Below are 17,852 nucleotides of genomic sequence, written 5' to 3'. Positions count from 1 at the left end.
GGAATACTTGCATGTGCAGGGCATGAAGTACGTGTGCCCATTCGGGAATGGCTGTGGGAGCACAGAAGTGCCTCTCCCAGTCCTCAGCAGCCACATCAGGCGTCAGCACAGCCCCATGTGCCTGGGGAGAGGCTGGGGCTGCGGGTGGCTGTGCCCACAGTTTGTCCAAGTGGAAAGCAAGCACTTGCTCTGCGGGGCTCTGCTTGAGCTGGGACACTGCTTCATGTTGTCCACAGCGACCTGGCTGATTACTGCAGGGAAGGGTTAAACTCTGCAAGGGCTCCCCATGCACTGCCCTTCTTGCAGCTCCAGGACAGCCCATGCCTGCTTTGAAAAAGATGCTTTAAATATAGTTTCTTTCTTTTTTTCCTTCTGTCTTATTTATCTATCTATTTATTTATTTATTTATTCTGGAGTGTGTTCAGATATTTACAGTTTTCATGACAGAAGAATCTTGAACAAATCAGTCATTCGGAAGGGTTTATTTGGGAGGTTGAAGGCTTTTCTTTTATTTATTTATTTTTTGTGTCTATAAACAGTTTCAAAAAGAGAAAGTATTTCTAGCTGAAAGGTAAAAAAGTTTTCCTCTGCAAACGTTATAACAGGTTATTTTGAAAACATTAAAACTTTTTCCTTCATGGAAACAAAACCTCTTTTGCAAACTCTTTCTGTTTTACTGAATTGGCATTTTCTGACAAAAAAAATACAAACAGAAGATGAGGAGGGATGTTGAGAAATTCATGAATTGCTGTAGATGCTGCTCTTCATTTGCCCCACAATGACTGAGATTAGGATCAAAAATCCTATGTTTTAATTAGAAAGTGTCTTTCACTTCTTTGTTCCCATGTTACAGCAATATGTTTTGCATTTAAATCATTCTCTGTCCCAGAGTATGTACAATCAATCAAATGCCACTCTTGAGTACAGGTCCTACAAATACCCTATTGTACTGCAAATGCAAAACCTCTTGAAATCCCAGACAATGCACGAGGTCTAAAATCATTAATAGCATAGTCAAGGATGTCTGATTAATTTTTGTGTGGTTAGTGTATGAATTTCTTTCCATGCTCCATCTCATCTATAATACTTCTCTTTGTCAAGCTCATATCTTATAAACCTCTTCATTTTACAGGGGGCATGCTTGCTTTCTTTTTTGTTTCTTTTTCATATTTTTGGTTACAAAAGATTGCTTTCAACTAGAATGTAACTCTCCAAGAAATATGAAAATCTATGAAAGTATTCCCATTTAATTCAGACATGTAACTTGATGCTGTTGTGCTTTGTATTAGGTGAAAATTGTTTATTAAGCAAGTGTTGCAAAGCTATATTTCAGTTTAATAGGTTTCTGAATAACTCTTTCTAAAAATTAATATAATGCTTTATAGCAGAATGCTGTGTCCCAGTGTTCTGGCTTCATGCGGTTTTGCACTTTTTGTAGAGTCATAGAATGGTTTGGGTTGGAAAGAAACTTAAAGATGACCCAGTTCTAACTCCGGCCATGGGCAGGGACATCTCCCACTAGTAGAGGTTGTCCAAAGCCCCATCCAGCCTGGCCTTGAACACTTCCAGGGATGGGGCATCTACAAGAACTCTGGGCAGAAACTTCTCTTTGTCTTTGCATTCTTACCTACCAGGAACTGCTATTACTTCAAAGATAAGCCATGCCAACGGGTCAGGAGTGAAATGAAATGCTTTTCTACACACCATGCATGTCTTCTATAAGCAGGCACTCATCCACTTTTAAACTGTTGTATGGTTGAGGTTATTGGGTGTTCTTGCCCAAAGGCATTTTCAGTTGACTGATCTGTGTTAAACTTCGGTGCCTTAGCTGTGTGGCTGGATGCTGTAACATGAGTCTCCTAGGAAGGGCAGAGCCAGTGCTTTGCTCATGCTAATGACCCATTTTCAGCCAGACAAAGGGAACCCATTTACTTGAGCCCTGGCAGTTTTATTAATCCAATAATAAAGAAAATATTAATCTGGGCTGTTTCCCCCTTAAAGTCACCTCCCCTTCAAAAAAGAAAGAGCTGTCCACCTAAAACTGTCGCTGCAGCTTCCCAGAGAGCCCGCACAGATTGAAAGTTTGTTGCCAAAACTTAAAAAATATAGAGAGTATACGTAATGGTTTTGCACCTAGTACCAAGAGAATGGAGCTCTTTCCTAGCTCAATGCCCCTAGAAAGATTTTATCACATGAAAGAGTAGGTGGTTACACTGTCCTGTATCCTACTGAAAATCTAAGCACATGACATATAGGTACATTTGATCTAGTCCATGCATTTCAGTCTGTTCTGGCAGCACCCTATTAACCCTTGTAGGACTTTATTTGTGAGAAAGAAAAGCCTCTCCTTGAAATAATTTAGAAATGGAAAACCAGGGTTAAAATAATAGAATAAACCTTGCTCAGGAAGCTCCAGACAGGATGACAGGGTGAAGAGTATGTAATATTTTTGCAGCTGAAATAATGTCAGGAGTTCTGGACACTTCAATGTTTTTTTTTTTTTTTTTTTTTTTTTTATCATGTTCATTGCAAGCCAGACTGTACAAGAACCCAAGGGTGTCCAGCAAAACAAAGCAAAACTCCTCTCTCAAGACTCATTTCCCCTATCCCTCCTGAAAGCTGCTTCAATGCACTCTGGCAAGGTATCTCAGAGATAGGGTCAATGCTCACTCTGTAAAGAGGGAATCCTTTGCTATGGCAGTTCCAGGGAAAAAGGAGAGCATGCCCAAGTGGAGGACCCTGAGAAACTAGTTTGGTTTTCATCATGGATGAAACATATTCAGGTTATGTCTAAATGGTCAGATGCAAACAACCAAATGTTTTCTCTTTGCTGTACTTGCTTGGGTGTTTTCAGGTTGAGGCTAATATGCTGCCCCTGTTTCTGGACTGGGAATAACACATCTTTATGTGTTAACAAACAAATTTGTTTCTGCCTGTACCTGTATGCTGTACCAGTGCTAAGTGAGGTGTGTGCATGTACACGTGTCCTCTAAACAAATCTTGCCTAGTAGCACTTCAGAGCAAGACTGTGCAGCCAGGGGCAAGGATATCTATACCCTGTAGCAAAGGCAGAAGATTGGAAAGCCATCCTGTGTTTGCCAGATTGCTCAGGTCTTTTGAAGGAGAAAAATGGTTTCTCTTTTGGCAATCTCCTAGGTTATTACCTCTGAAAAATCAAACCATTTTCTTTTCTCTTTCTTTATACTTTCTGTGACTTACCTCCTCCACTGCTGCCTTAGAGAACATAAAATGAAGTTTCTTGCCTGACATCACTGATCCAAATTCTCTCTGTGAGAGGCTGGAAGAAAATAAACCAGACCAGATGGAAAGTGTTCATGTGAATGATTGTCTTGATCTTGCTGCTAAAGATGTCAAAATCTGAAATGGTGAATTTCTCTACTTGATTTCTTGAATGTTGAATTTCTCTGCCTGATTTCAAGTCTAGTTTTTAGTATCTGAAATAGAGATCATGCCCAGAAGTAGCACTCTTTTTGTCTTTTTTTTTTCATTTTTCTTTTTTAAACAAAACTAAAGAAACTGATCCATGAATGAGCTTTATTAGTTTTCCATTGAGGAGTGGAAGAGGCAATGAGGCCATGTAGACTGATATTTTCTTCTGCATCTTTCTAGCATGCCTCAATTCTTTTGGAGAGTTGTTGTCATTTAATGGATGCTTTTTTTTTCTTTTTTTTTTTTCTGCAAATAAGTCATCATTGAACACAACCAAAGCCATTATTTCAACTGGGACCTTTTGGTGAAGTCACAATTGGATAGTTTCAGGATTATGGCATAGTAGAAACGTGTCTGTAACCTGTGTTCAATTCTCTGGGTCCCATAACAATAGAATAAACTTGATGTCGAAGGACAGATTATTCTCTGATATAAATTATTTAGTTCACTTGTGAAAATAGATGAGCTAAATCAGTGGAGCTTCTGCCATTTCCATAAAAATGCTTTTGACTCTACTTGTGCAAGTAATTCTTTGAATTCATACAGTTTATAATTTGAACCTACAATTGTTAGTCATGTGTAAATGTAATAATTTTGTATGTAAAGTAACCTATGAAGCAAGTTTTAATGTAGAGTTTTGTGTTTTTATTTCTTCTTTAGATATCTTCCACTTCACCTGAAGAAGTTCACTGTTATAGTAACTATCAAGTTAAAAAAAAAAAAAAAAAAAGGAAAACTCCCAGAATTTATTAGGTTCTAATAAACTCCCCCTCAGTGCACATACACTTAGTATCTTTCATTAACATTAATGAGAATTATGCATGCATCCTGGGGAGAACAGGCTCTGTTATTTCTCTTTTATTTCTTTTCCTTGTTTTCAGTATTAAATCTTATCCTGCAGTCAGTTCTATAGGGCATACATGCATTCCTGCTGCTCAGTTATTTGCTCTACCTAATATATATAGTTTGAGCACTTCCTTTTGCATAGTGAAAGCAGAAAGTTAATATATTTTTTTTTAAAATCTAATAAAATTTGTGGACACACATAAAAATGGGATATGCAAATTAATGAATTAATAGATTACTATTGATTAACAGTAGGGCCTAATTAAGTAATAATTTTTTTCCCACACAATTACTTGTTTCATGTTATTAAATGATCGAATCCATAACTAGTTTTGAAGCTCTGACTTTGACTTAAATGAGGTGCTCAAGAGAGCAAAGTTGTGTTTAGTAGCAACAGAGGCAGGGCCTAGTCACATGGATTTATGATTTAATTTTCTGAGTAATCTAGTTTAGTGTAACAAATGAGTTTCTAAACAAAAAACAAACAAACAAACAAAAAAACCTAACAACAATAAGCAACCTGTGATTAGCTTTTGTTGACAAAAATAAATACAAAATATGGGATAGTTTATTAATTATCTGTACCATGTTGAGAAGAGTGACTCAGAAAGGCTACTTCTGTACCCTAAGTAGCCTTTTTTTTTCCCCATTTCCTACACTTTCAGCTGTGCTCCACAGCAGTCAGTCATTCTCCAGGCCCCAGTCCAGGTGTAGTACACGACAAAGATCCAAAATCTGGAGGAAATAAAACTAATTTTTGTGAGATTTTTTTTTCTTATAAATAACACATCTTCATCATTCCTCATTTCTGAGGTAGACATCAATATTTTATAGAAAGCATTAAGAATAATAAACATGTGAAGATCCCAGGAAGAAGGTGCGTTGCAGAAGGAAAGTAAGCAAATAAAGCTCTTCAGTTTGACACACTTCCAGGTAATTGGGAGTTTTAAGAGCAGACCGTAGGAGCATGAAATGAGTCTTTCAGCTAATTCCCTCCTGCATGAAAAATGTCGTGTGCCAAAACACTGCTGTCCCAGGCAAGGAAGCTCCTTGGGTGCAATTCCTCAGCACAGCGCTGTGCCACGGCAGCTCCCTGATGGCATCTGTGCCTCAGGTGTTGCCGACCTGGTTGGCTGTATAATTAACGGCAGATTGCAAGACGAGCAATGTCATCTCATTCGTTAGCAGTTAGGGCTGTGTTTTGCTTGCATCTGCTGGGCTTGCCCGGCAGCAGCTTGAAGGTGGGAGGCAGATTGCTGGCTTTCTGTTGTAAGAAAGCGCTGAGCCTATCTGCACGGGAGACTGCACATCTGTATGGACCTGGGCATGCCTCTAGTTGTGGGCAGCACGCTATCGCTGAGCTAGCTTGCTGCAGCTAGGCTAGAGAAGGGATTTCGTACAGTTTTGCCTTGGGCAGAGCACTGCTCTAGGGTGATTCTACTTCATGGAGCATCTTTGTGTGATTCCCTGAAGAGTTTTGCTTGCTGTTATGAATCCTGGCCTTTGCTTGACTAAAGCCAAGCTTCTGATTTTGCGGTGTAGGGCTCCCCTCACTGCAGTGACTGCGTGCCGATGGGTGCTGATTGCTTGCATGTGCATTAATGTCACCGACAGAGAGGAGCACATAAGCAAAGCCCACTAAAGGGAAACATGGCTTCACTTCAAGTTCTCTAAGCTTACTGCAGGGTTTTGGCATTTTGGGGGTTTTGAAACAGTTGTACATTAAATTTGTTGTTGTCTTTTCATGAGAACTAGAAAGGTGCCCTTCACTTGTTCCTTGCACAAAATACGTGGGGCAAATTTTAAAACACCTCTTCCAGTTCTTTCCATTTTCTGATGATCATGTTGAATTTCCTTTAATGTTTCCAAGGAATTTTTAATCAGGTGGATATATAAGCAGAGTAGTTGTTCTGTTGTTGTGTGCCTGGTTGACTCTATAATTAGCAGCAGATTGCAATGAATGACATCCTGTTTCTTAACGTTTAGGGCTGTGTTTAGCTTATGTTGGGTTGAGTTGACCTCAGCAGGTCCAGGCTGGCAAACAGATGTCAGCTCTGTTTAGCAGAACACCTTCTGGTCACTCCAGTAAAACAGGACAAGTGTGTGTGTGTCTATAGAAGTGAAAGATAGAATATTTGCAGTAACTGGTGAGTGGAACATGCAAACAAATTTCAATAGGCAAGCAAAGACAGGTTGCAAATTCTATTGGGAAATGATAAATTGCTGTTAAATGTTATAATTATACCGTGACATTCAGGACTGAAACTAGGCTAAATTTTGCTGAAAACTTAAAAAAAAAAAAAAATACTAATAATGGAGAGAGGTAATGTGATTTAATATATTAGCCATAGAGTAAGTGAAAAGAAATGAGAACACAACAGAAAATTAATATTTATATTTTACTGGTATGTAACAGGCTTTGTTAAAAATGTCTGAAAGCGAAGAAGAGTTTGTTAGACAAATTATAATTTTAATTGCAGACGTAATTGATTATACTCAGCATGCTCATTAGGTTAAGGGAGAATATGAGTCAACTCTCAAGGTCATTACAGTAATAGATATTGTAGGCATGTAATTTGTGATAAGCTGGTTCGTGAACATCTAATTGCTCATTCATGGCAGCGTGTCTGGCACTTTTACTCCCCATACACCTCTTTGTCCAATTTATTTAACACCCCTTAATATTCCAGGGTCAAATTTACTGTGGGAGGCATCAAGCAGTGAATTTTCAACCTCCAAATTATTACACCACTTCACCCTTTTTGTGCCTCAAAGACAGAGCCTGCATTACTAAAAATTAGTGGTCTGGCACTAAGCAGGATACATCACAAATAGAAATACTCACCCACAGAGACAAGCTAGAATTTCTCATTGAAAACAGCTGTTCCCTGCCCTCCCCAATGGCAGTCATACATTGGAAAAGGATGCCAAAAGAGATGTTCTTTTTTAAAAAATGCACCATTTAATCAGAACTTTTGTCTTTATATTGTTTCTAGGAAGAACACACAATCTTAGTGGTTTGTTAACTCTTTCGTTATTATTTCTTTTCCAGACGCTGACAGAGAGTCTTTAATATTAGCTGTCTCTTTGTCTGAAAATTAATTGGAATGTCACATATCTGTTCTTACCAACCAGACAAAATAGAAAGGACCTCTTATTATAGCATATATCAGCTATAAATAATAACTGTACTTCCTTTTGATATAATGTCTTATATTTATAGGTCTCAGAATTGTTGTCGTCATTACTGAAATGCAAATAGTTGAAATGACTTGTCCAGGGTAAGGCAACACACAGGGGTGGCAGTAGGAACTGAAGCCAGGCATCCTGACATGCAGTTTGCCTTTTTCTACCTCCTCTGTCTAGTCATTTGGTCTGAATGCAGGATCAGACTGTTCTGTACTGCCATGTTGTGCAGCATTGCAGAGTGGTGGCTGAGGTAAGAGAACCAAAGGCATTCACATTAGTTTAAGAAGTTTGATTCAGTCTGCAGTGCAGGGAGAAGTGTAACTTTTCATTCAAATGTCTTTGGCTCCATTCTAAGAAGGAAGGATTCTGGGTTTTGTTTTAATTTGCTTTTTTGTTTTTGCCTTTTTTTTTTTTTTCTTTTTTTTAGCATAACTCTCAGAGGAGCATAGCTTTCCTTTGCAATAATTTCCATTATTTGCAAAATATGAAAGATATTATTTTAAGAAGACATGACGTAGTCCATAATTACCTATTGCTTGTTGCAGAAAACTGCAGTAGGTACAGATATAGATACTTAATTATATAGCAGATTAATTCAAATGTGATTTAATAGCAATTCTCTGTTAATATTTTTGGAAGATTTAAAGGTCTCAAGTTCCTCTTTGAGGAAAAAAAAAAAAAAAAAGATTCTGTCTAGCAGTCTGTTTCTGTATATGGGCTGTATTCCAATCTTAGTCCTCGGTACTACAGCTTTGCTGTTTAAAGCATTGTCTGTCATGATATATATCTCCTTTCCAGTGTAGAAGTTACTTTGCTGATGCTGATTGATATTACCAAAAAAGTCCCCATGCTTACTAATATATATCAATCCCTATAACCACCTTGTAGTTTGACCTGCTGAAAAAAATTGTTATGCAAACACACTGCCATCTGTTGTGTAGTTATTCTTCAGTAATAAAACATAAACTGGAGATATGTCAAAGTAATTTAGTAAGTCAACAAATGTAAAATGAGACTTGGTAAATATAGTGTGTTATACAGAGTTTTATTAGCCATTGTAATCTGCAAGAATATAGCAGATATACCAGCCTATTCAAAGTCCAGCTTGTTTTGTTTCATCCTTTGAATGCTGACATCAGAGCTAGTGATGAGGAACATGTTGACAACTAGAATAATTAATTAGTTTTAAAATAAGGATATTTAAATGCTGCAATTGATACAAAGCCCACTGAAAACTGTGGGAATAACCAAGTGTGCATGCATGTAAGTGTATGTGGAGTTATCACTCGCTTCAGAAATGGAGCTAATGGTATCCAAGTAAAATGGGTACCTCCTGCAAGTAGGTGCTATTTTTCAAGTATAATGTTACGGAAAGGTCTACAGAAGAATAAAAAAAAAATTATTAGCAAGACTGTAAGTACAGTTCTCAAAATGGTGTTTAGACATCCTGATAATTAATGAAGAGGTTTCAAATGAAGCATTTTCAGTATCCTCTCTTTGCTAATTTCCTTTTTTTCATTAAGAAAAGATAAATTGTATCCAATTATTGAAAATTATGTAGGTCATTATCATGAATGAAACTGCAATTAAACTCAGTTTTCACAAAAGAAGAAGAGGTTATCTTGTCACAACGTAGGTGTTGGTGTGCCTTGCTTAGCAGATACTCCTGCCTTCAGGCCGAGATTGTATTAGGGTCAAGTCCTACATCAGACTGAAGTGCTGTATTTGACTAGGAATGTGCTTAGAGACTTTCAAGTGCCCTCAAGAATCAGAGTCCAGATCACATTGGTAGCGATCCAAGTGATTGTTCAATGTCTTGTAGCAGTTCTTGTTCAAAAAATTGGCAAGGGATAACCTAAGCAGAGATTACCCCTTCCCACCCAGAGCAAACACAAGCAGCTGGTGGTGCTTCCCTATGCAGCAGACATGGGGTGGTCTGTTCCCTGACACTGGCAGCTCTCCAGAATGCCATGGGATCCATAGCCGACCTCTTGTCTGAGGTTTTGTCCCAAAGAACTGATAATTTCACAGCAAATTGGGAGCGTGGTGCCTGATCACACCTCAATTCTTCTCAAAAACTGCCATAGGCAGTCATTCTGGGCATCTCTCCAACCTCCTCGTGACAGTGGTTCCTCAGCACAGTGTGCAGAAGGGAGGTAAGGTCCTGGGCTTGAAGGGAAAAAAGGGAATCCTGTGAGAGTGGGGAGATAATTGTCCTGTCTCGAGGAGAAAAACTAAGAGAAGGTGACAGGGATGGGCAATGACCCCTAAGAACAAGGTGAGCAAGATTCTCCTGTACTTGCCAAACCTTTAATTTGATCTCAAACGTTTTTTTTTTTTCTTTAAATCAAACCAGAACAAAATCTCAATATCACCACAACAATACTGGCTTAAAAGCAGTTGTGGGTAAACGTGCTGATATACCAAAGAGAGGAGGAGCTGAACTATGACCAGTGGGACCCAGTTCTTGTGGTCACGCATCATGCCCACCAGCACAGCTCTTGGCTCTCGTTAAAGCCATGTTCTTCAGATCCTGGGATGTTGGCATTTTGTGTACTTCACAGATCAGGTGAATTTTATTGAGTGAATTAAGGAGGACTTTGGGGACAACATTATTTAGCTGCTTACATTACTCAGAATGCTGTACCTGAGGAAATGTGAAGAAACACAATTTATTTTATTTTCTAGCCAAATTTAATAAACGAATCTAGCCCTCTAACTTATGTTAAACTAAATTACAGTTTTCATATTAGTTTCACCTTAGATTTCACTCCAATTATTATAGGCTTGGCTGCAATCGTTGGCAATTACAGTTTCCCATCCTTTTCCAGAAATATATAACGTGAAGTGTTTTGCACTTTACACTTTTTTCTATTTATTGTTCACATCCAGTTGGATGTACTAATAAGCATTAACATGCAAATAATTATAATCAAGATTTGATATCCGTAGAGAACAAATGCTAATACAGTTAATACATCAAATATGAAAGAGGCTTTTAATTCAAAAAAGAAAAAAAGATTAAAAATATTAGCTTTTTATATGAAAAGCATTTGCAATGATTATAAATTCTATTGAGCTTGCAGAAATCTGAGCTTTGCGCTTTCAATATCTCTCATTAATGTTTAGCCTCCAGAAAGAGTTTATAATAAAGGGACTTATGCAGACAACAGATAAATAGAAGTGATACAGCCAAGAGGGCTGAAGAGCCTTGGGTATGTTTGTTGTCATCTTACCATGCTGATTTCCATCAGAGGTGCTGAATATGCTAGGAGTTGTATAGAAGATGAAGTGAAATGCAATATGCATTGATAACAGCTAAGGCTAGAATGCCAGGAAATTATTTTCTTCTGATTTTCTTCTAACTTTGTTTTCCTTGTTATTACTTCCTATGGGATAGAAGAGGTTAGCCCTGATCTTGCAAAGTCAGCTGGTTGCCCTAAACCAGGTCTCATTGGAATGGTAATTTGGAGAAGTCTAATGTGCCATAAAATGGAGGTCAGTGTGGGTGATCTAGTGTCCCCTGCAGGTTTTAAAAACTGAGCATCTCCTGTGGATTGGTGAGATATTTTTTTCTATGTAGGCACTGTGCACATCCATGGCTTCACTGCTTCTTTGTGTAGGTTTGTGTAGGTCCTGTGTGAGACTGGGACTTGAATGTGGAAGATGGATAGAAGCACATCGTTTTCGGTCCTAGCAGGGCAGGCTGAGCTGAGTGGTTGTCTCTAAAGTGGTAAAACCATAAAATAATAATAATAATAATAAATGAGGACCTCTTCCTCTTTCAGCAGGCAGGCACTGGTGGAGTAGATTGAAGATAGCCTGAGGAGAGGGTAGGTGGGAAAGGCTGGCATGCATGTCTGCAAGTTGGGTTGGATGTGGCACAATCTCAGCAGGGAAGAGAGGAGATAATGCTGTGGTCTTTGGGCAAGGTACACTACTGTTTTAAGCAAAATCCTTAGGCAAAAAGGCCTGGGGTGATGAGACTTGGAAATGCTGCGTATGTCTAAGTTGAGTTGAATATCCCTCACTAAACAAAGTCTGCTAAAAGCAGTCATCACGTGACAAATGAAAATGCACCAAAATAAGAGCAGTATCAGCGCTTTGTTTTCACAGTGTTTGCAATGAATGCTTTGAGTGTTCTGAGGTTGAACTGGGAAAGATAGTTTTTCTAAATGGATTTTTTTGTATAGCCCAGACAATAAATACGAGTAACCTCAATCTCTTACCGTGAGCGCCATTATATTTTATGATTTTTTCATAAAAATTAATCACTGAAATATTTAAGTCTTAATTAATTAACTAGAAATCTACATCCAATGCTGTGTGGTGTCTACTGAAAAATGACTTAATAGGCTTTCAGTCCTGCCATTGTTCTGGCTTGTCAATGAATTACTTAAGTGTCATTTGTTAAACAAGTTAAGTCAATAAAGTCCTTTAGTTGTTTTTCAGAGAGTGAGCATTATTTCCAGATAATGTATATCTAATTTCTTTTCACTTTAGTCTATCCACATTGGCTAGTGTGGGTTATTATTAATTAGCCTTTCATAGCAGATTAGGCAGGAAAGATCATGATTCAGTAATAAGTAAAGGTTCACAGAGACAAAATTCTCTAATTAGGAAGTATGGCTTAGTGGTGAGCAGTGTCTTCAAATGGATTGCCATCTGTTAAATTAAAGCTGATTTCCTTCATTTGCTTATATAACATTTCTAAAGAAAGTGGCTCTTTTTATTTATGGAAATTATATATTCTCTTTCATTATTTTCTCTTAATTGATTCTGCATTCCTGTAATTACTAAGCAATGAAAACATATAGTGCAGGAGAGGAACCACAGAAATGGACAACATGACCACAGAGTAATCACCATGGAGTATCATTCTGCTTTAACATGTTCCTTTTGATGTGTTTAGATGAAATGAATGTAAATTCAAATTCCTGTTTCCAGGGGAATAAACTGTGTCAGTTTGTGTCCTTTCTTCATACCGGATATAGCAAACTGGAGTAGGCTTAGCTATGTAGCTTCTTGGCTTTTAGCATCTTAGGCTAGAAGACAAAGATCCTTGCTTTCCCATCATTTCAAAACTTACTGATTTATTTTGTAAATGGTGAAAGTTAAGGGTTATATAAAGAAGCACAGTATATTGGGAGTCAGCATAGACATTCAAATTCTTGTTAGAGAAATCAGTCTCCATGAAAAGTTCCCTCTTATCCAAGGACATCCTAAAAATCCGGAATTCTTCTTGGCACCCTTGGGGCCCGTAGCTTTGAAGTGTTTTTCTTTTGCACTGGAATCTGATGAAACAAAATGTATCTAGAAAAATTCCTTGAGTTTAAAACTCTGTATTTTTCATCTTTCTCTGATTATTCTTATAGAAGAAGCTATATGTGGTAAATGTTTGTGTAGGGAAGATAACTAACATGAAGCTTTTGATAGACGGCTATGATAAGTGTGTAGGCATGCCCTTGTTTTCCATAGAAAGAAAATATTGATGGTTTTGTTGATGTTTGTAGTAATGAGCTCAGAAGTTTGTATCTAGTGCTTGGTAGCTGCTGTTTGAAGAATAATATATGTGGTTGCCTTAGACAAGTTACGAATTATAGTTAAATCTGATTATAACTCCAAGTTCTGTGCCTATTGGTTGCCATGTGGAGATATAAAGAAATCTCTTTTGCTCCCCTGGATAATATAGATAATTAGATGTACTGTTAAGAGACATTCAACTTCTGGTGTGGCATCTGGTTGTTGCCAATCCCACAGCAAGAGATTGGCCCTGATGGATTACTTGGCTGGCTTGGGTGGGCGGTGGTACTTCTGGTGCTGAGGGTGTCACAGGCGATGCCTCTCAGGGAGCCATTGTGATGCAGGGTGTGCTGGATGCCTTTCAGGCACATCAAGGAAAAATGACCTGAGTTAAAGCCTATCTTCTGCTAAAAATCCCCAAAAGCCAATTCCGCTGCTTATTCTAGGGTTTCAAGTGGGGTTTCCAGTGCAACCTAGATACGATAATTCATGCATTATGTATTGAGAAATTGATCAATTAAAAACATAGAAACAGAATTAATCAGATGTTCACTTTATGAACATATGTTTTGTGTTACATTTCCACCAGGATATCTAATGCAACTGTGTCAGAAAAAGAGCAGCTTCTTATATGTTCTCCCTTCTCTGATTTTAGTTGGAAAAAATAATAATAATAAAAAAAGTTGTTTCTAGTTTCTCTGTATTTCTTTATAATATGGTAATTGGTAAAGTTGTAACAGGCAATGTAGAATGTCTACAGAGGAATACTACAGAACACTCTGCAGAGCTCACAAACATTACCTTTAGTGAAAAGTTTGAAAGTATCAGAAAGAAAAGACTTGGAGATTTTCATTTAAAAACTCACTAAACTGTCCTGAAGATAATCCCAAGAGGATAAGTGATTGCTCAGTAGAACAAGTGCTAGCAATGTAAAAATATTCCACTTTTAATAATCTTACTACAGCAGGGCCTTTAAATTGAAACAGTAGAGTTGGGCTTTTTTCAAACTATGGACGGTGTGTTAATTGAAAAAAATGCAGAGACGACACAGAAAAGTGTAAACATACAAAAAGGCAAATGGGCAGAAAAGGTCCTGTGACTACCAGTAAACAGAATGCATAAAAATATGAATATCTTCTCTAATGATTTCTTCTCAATTCCAAACGCCTTTTGACTTTGAAATAGGTAAGTAGACCATAGAAAGAAAAGTATACTGTAATTTTCTACTAATAGCCCCAAACTCTTCCTGAAAATGCAGTGGAAGCAACTCAGCAATACTAGTGCCAGATGGATGGGAAAACAAACTTGCATATTAAGCTTTCTTCATTAATTAAAAACTGAATACGAAGGCTTAGGTTTACAAATGTCTCCAAACAGGTTTGCATCTTGGGACAGGGTGCTGTTAATGCACTAAATATTGGCCTTGGATATGGTTTTGCTTGAGTGTTAACAAGGTGGTAATCACACTGATGGCATACCAGAATGAACAACAACAACAACAAAAAACAGGTTTAGGTGAAAGAGCACTTCAGAGCATATCACAGGGAGCGGTCCTGGAGGGGTAGGGGACTGGACAAGATAGAGACAGAGCTAGGAGGACAAAAGTCTTAGTCTAATGCTTGAGTTTGCCTAGTTGAAGCCTATTGCAGTTATGTTAATTTAATGATGCTTACGCTTAGCACCCCAAGCAAGAGATACACTGAAAGTGCTTCCACATGCTCACAGAGAAATTCAATTAGATTCCTGTCTACAGTCCATAGCCCAACACTTACTACAAGGCAAAATCTCTGTAGGATTTGCATGCGTTCATCTCTGTATAAATGATTAAGGTGAGGCATGGTGCGGGCTGCAATGCTTAACCGGTGCTCCTCATCTTTTTCCTATGGGCCCAAGTGTTCAAAGTGATGGAATTCAGAGCTGCATCTCAGATAAGAGGAAGGTATATGATCAAAAGGAGAATTCTTACCACAACACAGCACTTGTTCTGTTTGTTTCATATATCTTGAAAATCACTAAGCAGCTTTTCATTTAAGGCATCCGATTTTTTCTATGCAATCACGTGCCTTTTCATCTTCTGAGATTTGGTTGGTTGGGCGCATGGGCAGGATTACACAGCACTAGTTTTGGTTTAACGTTGTTCCCTGCACAAGGTAGGACAGAGAGACTGGTGACAAGACAGTATCTGGACTTCCCCAATTTATTGATAAATGTTAAAATAAGACCTGATAAGTTTGGCATTAGGCTGTATCAGTTCTGCACTAGCTGGTTTTGTCTACGTGACAGATGAGTGGAAAACAATGAGTAGCTTTGCTTATGTTGTGGCTGCTCCCAGGTGATGTCTGTGTTGCCACCCAGCAAGTTTAATAGAGAAACAACTGCAACAGATTGCTTGTAACCACACTCCTAAACTGGTAGAAAACAGTGGATTACTGTATTTTTAGAATAAATTAGGATAAAAGCCACACTGTATTTTTACAAGGCAAAATCTGGGGTTAAATTCTGCTCTTTAAGGAAATGTGTGGTAATTCCCACTAAGTTATACTGTATAACAAGAGTGAGGAATGAACATCTGTCATATGTAAAAAGAAGTAATGCACAGTTATCCTCTATGCACAAAATATATTCCATAATACAAATTCAGTGGATGAAGATTGACAATATTTCATCTTCTGCCTATTTGAGATTTCTATATGCCTAGCTCATGTAATTTTGCCTTTTTGAAAATGTTGGCAGGAATTGATTTTTGACTAAAAAGCATAAGTACATCAGTTTGCTTTATTTAAAAAGCAAAACAAAACTATTACCAGGCATTGCCTGTTGTAGCAGAAGTCTTACGATCATGCTTGCAATTAAACAAATGTCATCTTGTCTTAAAATAAAATATTTTACAGCAGAACAGAATCAGACAGGGAAGTCCAGCTGGTGATGGAGGTCTATCTCTTGATATTGATCTTGGAGGTGTGGTTGTAATGGAGCTGGAAAGGAAAAACAGTTTCACGTGGAATAAAGAAGATGGAGTGAGTTAGTACAGGGATGCAAAGAGGGAGGTAGGATCACCAAAATAACAGGCTAAGATTTTTTTCAGGACTACGGGGATAGGTGGAAGTGGAAGAGATGAGATTTGTCACAATGTCAGACGATAGCCCTGAGCCAACAAGACAGGCAGCAGTCATGGTCTGTTGCGGCAGTGTGCATCCTGGTGTGCTGTCTGCGAGAGCGGGGAGCTGAGCCAGTGTGCTTGTGTTCTCCTTGCCGGGGAAAGGGAAGGAGCCATTGTACTGACAGAGCTGCCAAGAAGAGAAATGACAGGGAAAATGAAAGTTTTCTGAAGAATTGCTGAGAGATCAAAGAGTGGAAAGCAAACAAAGACAAGGCTGCCTTGGAGTACCAGTGTAAGGACAGGATTTCAAGGAGATACAGACTGGGACAGATATTTTCTTAGTAAAAGATGGCTAGAAATACAAGGCTTATAATTTCTTGTCCAACAACTTTTCACATTATCATATTTATGTAACACTAAACTGTGTTTTTGGCCAGAAGGGCTTGTTAGATACCCTGTTGCCTTGTAGGTTTGCTGAGATCTGATTTTTGCAGATAGCTAAACAGGAACATATCCCTGAGTGTTGCATTTCTCCCTTAGTACCTTAAATGCTTTCTGTAGAGGAAGTGTCATGATGCATGTCAGAAAACCAACCACATTGGAATGTTTTTAGCTTTACATAAGAAAATATGTTTCTTGTTTTTGCTGAACCTGATCAGGAAATGTAAGCCTGTTAGTAAAAGAAGGAGCAAAAACAAACAAACAAAAATATTTAAAAATAACATTGTAGCAAACAACATATATATATATATATATATATATACATATATATATTTGACAACACAGCTAGCTTAATTTGTTAGAAAATATAAATAGTCCAAACTCTTTCACTCTTCTTCCTCTAGCCGTTGCACTGCAAAGAGCTCTTTGCCTGATTTTGGCTTTCCTTTACACATTTCCCCTTCTTATAGTAATATGTAGAACTTTTCAACTTTTCTCTACCAATATTTTCTTTTTAGATTACTAATGTGGAAATGCAAAATGCAAGTGAAATAAATAATATGTTGTAGGTTGTCTAACAAAGAATATTACTTGTTGGTTTTTTTTTTTTTTCCTTCACACCAATATTTCCAAGGCAAATGTGAGAAAAGAGGTCTGTCTGCATAGTCAATTTGTTGTTTCATCTTGTCACTAGAAAGATCTGCAGTGAGTATATCTCTGGTACTAAGTGCTGCCAATTCACAGAGGACTTTGTGTCAACTGATTTTTAATGGTAGAGCAATCAATAACTTTTTTTTGTTTTGCTGATCTTGCAAATACTTCACACTACTGAACAGATACCTACAAACCTTGTGGGATATTAATGCATGCCAGAATAAAGTGTTTTTGACCTTACTAACAACATCTGTGTACAAGGTCTTTGTGGTTCAGCTGTGATCTACTGTTTTTTTGCTTTATGGATTTTTATGTTATGGAAGTTAATGTCATCTATTTGCATCCATTTAAACCACACATCTCACACAAGCTTTATGCGAGTACCAAGTTCCTGGTGATTTTCTGACTTCATGGGAGGCCTTATAACTAGTTTCAATTCCAAGGCAGTCTAAAAGTTTTTAAACAAACAAACAAAAAAAACTAAACATTTCCATTCTTTCCTTTGTTCAGGGAAAAAAAAAAAAAAAAAAAAAGGCGATGTCTCAATGTCTGTCTTTCCTGTGTTGATTTTTTCACTGCATGCTTGGATTGTGACCAGAGAGTGATCAGCTTGTGTAACTCATGTTCATACAGTGCTCGTGGAGTGTTT

The 17,852-nt window shown here is 37.8% G+C and overlaps 1 protein-coding gene across 2 annotated transcripts in view; it reads left to right on the top strand.

Annotated features, from left to right (window-relative positions):
- The window catches only part of FHIT (fragile histidine triad diadenosine triphosphatase), a 561,152-nt gene that overhangs the window by 424,508 nt on the left and 118,792 nt on the right, over positions 1–17,852 (top strand). The window lies entirely within an intron of this gene.

This window comes from Oxyura jamaicensis, chromosome 12 (assembly GCF_011077185.1).
Source record: "Oxyura jamaicensis isolate SHBP4307 breed ruddy duck chromosome 12, BPBGC_Ojam_1.0, whole genome shotgun sequence".
NCBI lineage: Eukaryota > Metazoa > Chordata > Aves > Anseriformes > Anatidae > Oxyura > Oxyura jamaicensis.
The sequence above is the reverse complement of the archived record's forward strand: the minus strand, read 5'-3'. Positions and strand labels throughout refer to the sequence as shown.